This window comes from Myotis davidii, unplaced genomic scaffold, assembly GCF_000327345.1.
Source record: "Myotis davidii unplaced genomic scaffold, ASM32734v1 scaffold550, whole genome shotgun sequence".
Lineage (NCBI taxonomy): Eukaryota > Metazoa > Chordata > Mammalia > Chiroptera > Vespertilionidae > Myotis > Myotis davidii.
Genome location: NW_006282082.1, coordinates 291,634 through 299,342, shown reverse-complemented (window position 1 = coordinate 299,342; position 7,709 = coordinate 291,634). Strand labels below are relative to the sequence as shown.

Below are 7,709 nucleotides of genomic sequence, written 5' to 3'. Positions count from 1 at the left end.
GAAGGCAGCGAGCAGTGGCCGCGGAGACCTGTGCCAGAGCAGCGGTGACAACGCTCTCCCGGCTGCCGCAGCGGCGGACAGAAGCGTGAGGCAGCTGGATGGTGCAGTGTGAGACCCCGAGATCTCTCCAATGTTTTGATCGCAATCCCCCTCCCCTTTCAGTTCTACCTCCCGTTAATTTAGTTCCCAGTGTTCCTTTAGCTGGCACCTCATTTGCTGGGCATGCTTGATTGACAATAGCTAAGCCCAATGAATGACCAAACACTATTCCCCCCTCCAGACTCCGCCCACCTTCCCAGACGCACCTCGGTAGCTGAGGCACACACCCCTGGAAGACGTTTTTTCCCCTCAAAATTCTATCTTTATAGTTTTATAATTTAAAAAGAAAAGCTTAGATAAGTGGTAAAAATACTAGCCATTGTTTCTAACAAGGGAAGAGGAGTGTCCTCCCGTCTGCTCATCCAGAACTCCTGTCTGGCCTCTCACAAAAACCTGTTTTTAAACAATTGGATGAAAATACTCCAAATGGCATCATTGGGCAGTGTGATTATGTATGCTTTTAAAAATCTCTTTATCGAAATATTCTATGAGCATGTATTTTTACACTGAAAATAAAGGGGCAGTCGTTTATTGGCAAAGGAGGGAGGGGCTAGAAAGCAGGCATATTGCATTCCACGTAGCAGTTTTAATAAGTGCTTTCTGTGATGTCTGGCAAGCCTGGTTTATATCCATCTGCAAGGTTTGCGAACCCATGTTGCCGTGAGTCAGTTACAGCATTTTTACTATATTTCTCTTTTTAAGCTGGCATATAATATACCCAACCTTGCTGATGACTTGCCTCATAGCCTTTCTCAATGCTTACAACAGCCTTGTAGATAAAAAAAAAAAAAAAAAAAAAAAAAGAGTATTCATTGTTAGGTAGTATTATTTTAAAGGCAGACTGTTTGCTCTATACTTTTTTTGCAGCAGTTTTTAATTCCAGGAACAGCAGGATGGGAGGGGGGATTTGTGCTAGTGAAAGCGCATCCTCGATCAGGGTATACTTTACAATGTCTTCTGCCACCAATTTCCTTCTAACATTGTGAATGCTAGCCAAACTGTAGTATGATTTACAAATTCATTAATATGTGAATAAACTTTTGCAAAATGAACTTTAAAAACAGGTATGTGTTATTTTTATTTACAGGATTCTTTTCTGCTACAGAACAACTCCCTTGGTACAACCCAAAAGACCAGTGTTTACTTTTCATTGAAAGGTAAGGAACATATTTTAGCCCATTTTTATGAATGACAAAAATTACCTATCTGTATATGAATAAAATTTCACAGGATATCATCTTTTAAAGACTTAATTGGAAGATATTTTGATATTTCTATAAAAGCAGAAAAGTCCACAGAGGTGATTTGATATACTGATGTAGAAAATAACCTAATTACTCACATTCACTATCTAAACCTGCTCACGAATACAAGTAGTAAATCAAAAAATAAAATGTGTTGAATTATTCATTACAAATGAGTAAAAATATTAAAGTTAGATTAACCTTTGTGTTATTTTTTATTATAGGATTTGTGCTTTGTCATTTAGTCATCATAAGTTAGGGAATACTTTTATTTTCTGTTTTGTAAGTGAATTTTATTGCTTATTTCTGATTGTCAAAGTATAGAAGCATTTAAAAATATATAATATAGAAAATTTCAATGATAGTAAAAATGCAATCTTAGCAACCAAATGATAAACACTGTTAGCATTTTGATGCATTTCCTTCCAGAAATATCTTTGTACAAATACACACCAGCCTATTTAGATATGCTGTTTTATCTATGTGACATCACATTAAATTTTGCAGTCAGCACATTTATCAATTAATATCAGCTATATTTTCATGGTAAATGATCAACATCTTATTTTAAAATAGATTCATATTCCATGGAAATATTTACCTCAATTTATTTGACCAGAGTCCTGTTGTAAGGCAGATACTTCCCACACCATCTCTCCACTAACATACATATTTTTTCCTGTTATTAAAAAGATTTAATTCTGCATACTTACTACACAAGCTTGTAACAATTAGTCATAGGATGAATTCCTAGAGATAGGAGTGCTAGAATAAATTGTACACTCATTTTTTCTTTGATACATATTGCCAAACTTTTCTACAGAAAAGTTATCTCAACTTACAGTCACCGCAAGAATGCATATGAGCTAATTTATTTAGTCATTCAGCTAATATATTTTTGTGGCTACCATGTGCCAGGCGCATGTGATAGAAGATGGTGATATAATGGTGAACAAAATTTACTATGTGTGTATCCTTTCATTTCATACTTTTACTCAAAACATATACTATGGTAATCAGTGGGATTATGCCACAAATATTGTTCTATAACTTATTATTTAAATGATGAATATCTATTTTAATGACTGCTCTTATATTTTATAGTACTTTAATGGTTTAAATACATGTTAAATTTTGTAACATCAGGAATTAGTATTTTGTAATAAGTATTGAGATATATATATATGTGTGTGTGTGTGTGTGTGTGTGTGTGTGTGTGTGTATATGTGTGTATGTGTGTGTGTGTATTAGCCAGCATATATATATTATAATTTTCTTAGTGCCATTTATTTTATAATCTTATTGTCATACACTTATTTCACTTATTTGAAAAATATCACTTTTATCATATTAACTGAATTCCTTGGTTTTGTTTCTGAATTTTCTTTACTTATTTGTTGGCCATAATGTTTTAGCAAACAATCATTGAGGCATTTTGTACTGACTTTATATTTTGTCAAAATTATATACATTGGAAAAAGTCAGATAGTACATTGAAATTCACATAAGAAATTAAAAGATACTCAAAACAGCCCTGGCCGGTGTGGCTCAGTTGGTTGGAGCTTCCCGTGCACCGAAGTGTTGCCAGTTCAATTCCTGTCAGGGCATATGCATAGGTTGTGTATTCGATGTTTGTCTCATACATCAGTGTTTCTCTCTCTCTCTCTCTCTCTCTCTCTCTCTCTCTCTCATCTCTCTCTCTCTCTTCCTCTCCCCCCCCCACACCCCTCTCTCTAAAATCAGTAAAACATATCTTGGGATGAGGATTAAAATAAAGTAATTCAAAAGACACAGAGAAGAGACCATTATTCACATTTTTAATGAATATCTCCAAATTAACTTTTTATTATTATGTATTTGTATTTCCTATATTCGTGATACGATTAAATGTCTTTCTATATGTTTATTGCTTATTTGAGCATTGCCTTTTCATATCCATTGCTTGTTTACCACTGAAATAATAAAGAAATTAATTGACGGTGAAATCCTATAGTTAAAATTATTTTGGCTTTGATTTCAGGCAATTGTGACTTTTAGAAAATACCTTTTTCTAACTTAATGGTATTTGACAAATATGGCCCAATTTCAGCTTTCATTTTAAAATCTACTCGGAGAGTTGTTTAGATGCTTTTCAAGGATTAGTACTTAATCACTTAAACTCATACAGAAAAGTTTGGAGTGGAACAGAAAATAAAAAGAGACAAAAACTTGTGAAAACCTCATACAAAGATAATACATTAATAAACTATTCAAATTTTCAGTTTGGAAGTATTTTTTTCATAAACCATAGAATATAGCTTACTTCTAACCACAACAGTCTATTTTTTTAAATTACATTCAATATTATTTTGTATTAGTTTCAGGTGTATAGCATAGTGGTTAGACAATAATGTACTTTATAAAGTGTCCCCCACTATATTTCCAGTACCCACCTGGCACCGTATATAGTTATATCAATATTATTGGCTACTAGAGGCCCCATGCACGAAAGTCATGCAAGGGGCTCACCCCCCGCTGCGGCGGCTGCCTCGGCCCCTGCCATCAGAGTGGCCACTTCTGCCTTGGTCCCCACCTCCATGGCTTCATCTGGAAGGTCGTCTAGAAGGACCTCCGGAAGAACGTCTGGTCTATTTAGCATATCACGCTTTTATTATTATAGATATTTTCGATGCTGTACTTTACATCTCCATGACTCTTTTTAACTACCAATTTGTACTTCTCAATTCCTTGACCTTTTTCACTCAGTCTCCCGACCCCCCTCCCTTCTGGTAACCATCAGTCTGTTTCCTGTATCTATGAGTCTGTTTCTATTTTGTTTGTGCCAAAAACATTAATCTGAAAGAATATACAGTGTTGGGCAAAGTAGGTGCACATCTGTGAGTACGTGAAACACAGTTTGTTTTTGTATTATTGATTTCTTAATTATTGTATTATTTATTTGTCTTATTAATGTTATTATTTTGTATCGTTACTTATGATTTATTTTTGTTAAGTAATGATGGCTGGTAAGTTAACCTACTTTTGCCCACCCCTGTTTGCACCCCTATGTTCATTGCAGCGTCATGTACAATAGGCAAGCTATGGAAGCAACCCAAGTGCCCATCAATAGACGAGTGGATAAAAGCTGTGGGACATACATACAATGGAATATTACTCAGCCACAGTGTTCTACTTTTAATGTGTATGCACTGCTTTAAGAATCTAGTAACATTTATTTTGTAGCTTTTTTCAGTTTATTAGTTAATTTTATAATGGCAGGTACCTAAAGGAAAATATGTATTTTCTTCATATAATGAATTTATGCATACTACCATATATTTTCTACCATGAATATTTTATAAGAATTAGTTTTAGCACATACAATATTCTTATTTTTCCATAAGGCTATCTATAAATTACTTGCATAATCTCATATGGTCTTCCATTATTTTATATTTGGGTGGGTTAAATGTTCATACTTCTATATGAGATGATGCTTAACACATAATCTATTGGTATATTCAGGCTGAACATGACTCATTGACATCTTACACCTTCCCTGTTATGAACATATGCACAATTCTACCCACCACCCTTGCTTCACAAACACACAGATGTAATACACAGTGAAAAGTGCTGCAGCAATACCTTTTGTTGTAGATATTTAAGAAGCCAAGCACTGCGAGTTTATTTACATTTGGACTTACTTTTATGTTGTACTTTTTTGTTAGTTTATTTAGACAGTTTTTATCTGATTACACAAGTTATTTTTAAATGCAGTTTCATTTAAGTATAATTGGTACAACTGTACATAAAATGTACAATCTGATGTTTTAATAAATCTATACACCTGTGAAGTCATCACCGCAATCATCCTTGAAAGTTTCTTCATGCCCCTTTGTAATCCTTCCCCATGTCCCTAGGCAACAACTGTCTAATCTGTTTCTGTAGATTTGTTTGCATTTTCTAGAATGTTGTATAAATGGAATCATGCTATATATCACCCTTCTTGCTTGCCTTCTTTCACTTTGCATAATTATTTTAAGATGCATCCATGTTGTTGTATGCATGAAGTCATTTTCCTATTTTGTTTCTGAGTAGTTATCCATTACTTGAATACACCAAAATTTGTTGATGAGCATTGTATTTTGAGTTTGGGGCTGCTATGAATAAAATGTCTATGTTTATTTGTGTGTAAGTGTTTGTATGGACATGTTTTCATTTATTTTTTAAAAGATACCTAGGAGTGGAATGACTGGGTCACATAGTATGTGTTTTTAACTTTTTAAGAAATTACCTGTTTTCACCCTAGCTGGTTTGGCTCAGTGGATAGAACGTTGCCCTGCGGACTGAAAGGTTCTGGGTTCGATTTCGGTCAAAGGCACATGCCTGGGTTGTGAGCTTGATCCCCAGTAGGGGGCGTGCAGGAGGTTCTCTCTCATCATTGATGTTTCTATCCCTCTCCCTTCCTCTCTGAAATGATTATATATAAAAATTACCTGTTTTCCAGAGTAGTTGTACAATTTTGCATTCCCACTAGGAGTGCCAACATTTGCTATGGTCAGTCTTTTTTAAAAAATATTTTTATTGACTTTTAGAGAGAGAAAGAGAGAGAAAAATATCAATGTGAGAGCACCCTGGGGATTGAGCCTGCAACCCAGGCATGTGCCCTGACCAGGAATGAAACCAGCACCCTTTTGTTGCATCGGACAATGCCCAACCAACTGACCCACACTGGCCAGGGCTGGTCAGTCTTTTTAAGTGTGGCCATTCTAATAGGTATGTAGTAGTATTTCATTGTGGTTTTACTTTGAATTTCCCTAATGATTAATGATGGTGAACATCTTGTTGTGTACTGATTTACCATCCACATATCTTCTTTGGTGAAATGTTTATTCATTTTTCTATTAAGTTTTAAGAATATTTTACATACTCTGGATACAAGTCCTTTATCAGGTATAAGATCTTCAAATATTTTCTCCCAGTCCATGGATTTTCTTTTCACCCTCTTAACAGTGCCTTTCATGATTTTTCAATGGGTGGAAGTTTATAATTTTGATGAAATATGATTTATCTTTTTTTAAATAGATCATGGTTTGGTATTAGTTCTAAGAAATCTTTGCCTAGCCTGGCTGGCTGGCATGGGTCCACTGACCTATGAACTAGGAGGTCACTGGTTTGATTTGATTCCTGGTCAGGGCACATTCCTGGGTTGCAGGTTCAGTCCCCAGTGGAGGGGCGTGCAGGAGCTATGATTCTCTCTCATCATTGATGCTTCTGCTCCCCCCTCCTCTCTTTGAAATCAATAAGACATATTTTTTTAAAGAGAAAAGAAATTTTTGCCTAGCCCAAGGTCACAAATATATTCTTTCATGTTTTTTTAAAGAAGTTTTAAATCTGAACTATTTTTGTGTGTGGTAAAAGGTATGGATTTAAATTATGTTTTACATGTGGACATTTAATTGTTCTAGCATCATTTGTTGAAAAGACTATTGTTTCTCTACTGAATTACTTGTGCACCTTCATAAAAAATTAGTTGTCCATATAAATGTGGATGTTTGTTGGACTCTATTTTATTCCATTGTATACTTATTTTAATCACCCAGCTGGTATTTTCTTTTAGATATGTTTGGGAGGGAATAAGAATCAAATTGTGGGATATGAGAGTTTTATTACAATGGAGACAGTTACAGCAGAAGGACCTTCATCCTCAGCCTTTCAGTTCTGCTTTCAGATATCTAAGAGAAAAAGGGCAAGAAACAACAGTAATAAAACCTAGAAACTAAATCAAAACAAGAAACACAAATGCTCTTCTACTTTGTGAAGTTCCCAGTGTGTGGCTAGCTAGAGCCCAGCCACAGGAATGGTAGAGAGTATTATTCAAGAGTATAAATAATACCTTTGTTTTTCTCATCTCTGGTAGGAGATACCTGTTTGCTAAAAGGTAAATAGGAAGTATTTTTAATCTGGAAATAAATTATGTTCAAAAAAGAAATAGTAATAAAAGTGGGTATTATTTCACACTATTGTTTTCAAAGCAAAATTATCTCAATCCATCCTCATTCCTAAAATAAAGACATACACAAGTGAATAGAATATGATACATGCTTATACCATCTGATTTTTAAACTATTTGTGAATTACATTTCTGGCACTACAGCCTTAACTGCATGGAGTTTAAAAGGGCAGTTGCTCAGTGGTTTTGCATCAACCCATGAACCAGGAGGTTTATGATTCGATTCCAGTTTGATTCCCAGTCAGGGCACATGCTCACATTGTGGGATCCATTCCCAGTGGGGAGCATGCAGGGGACAGCTGATCAATGATTCTCTCTTATCATTGATGTTTCTATCTCTCTGTCCTCCTCTCCCTTCTTTGAAGTCAATA

General features: G+C 35.0%; 1 protein-coding gene across 3 annotated transcripts in view; it reads left to right on the top strand.

The window, feature by feature from the left end:
* The first annotated feature begins 314 nt into the window (after window positions 1-314).
* FAM133A (family with sequence similarity 133 member A) overlaps window positions 315-7,709 on the top strand; it is an 81,561-nt gene continuing 74,166 nt past the window's right edge. For 2 of the 3 annotated variants that reach the window (XM_006752668.2, XM_006752667.2), the window contains exons 1-2: window positions 315-551; window positions 1,187-1,256. The gene's annotated coding sequence lies outside the window, so the exon portion shown is untranslated. Of the gene's footprint in view, window positions 552-682; window positions 760-1,186; window positions 1,257-7,709 lie in introns of those variants that run through there. The other variant, XM_015564914.1, reaches the window with a different exon arrangement.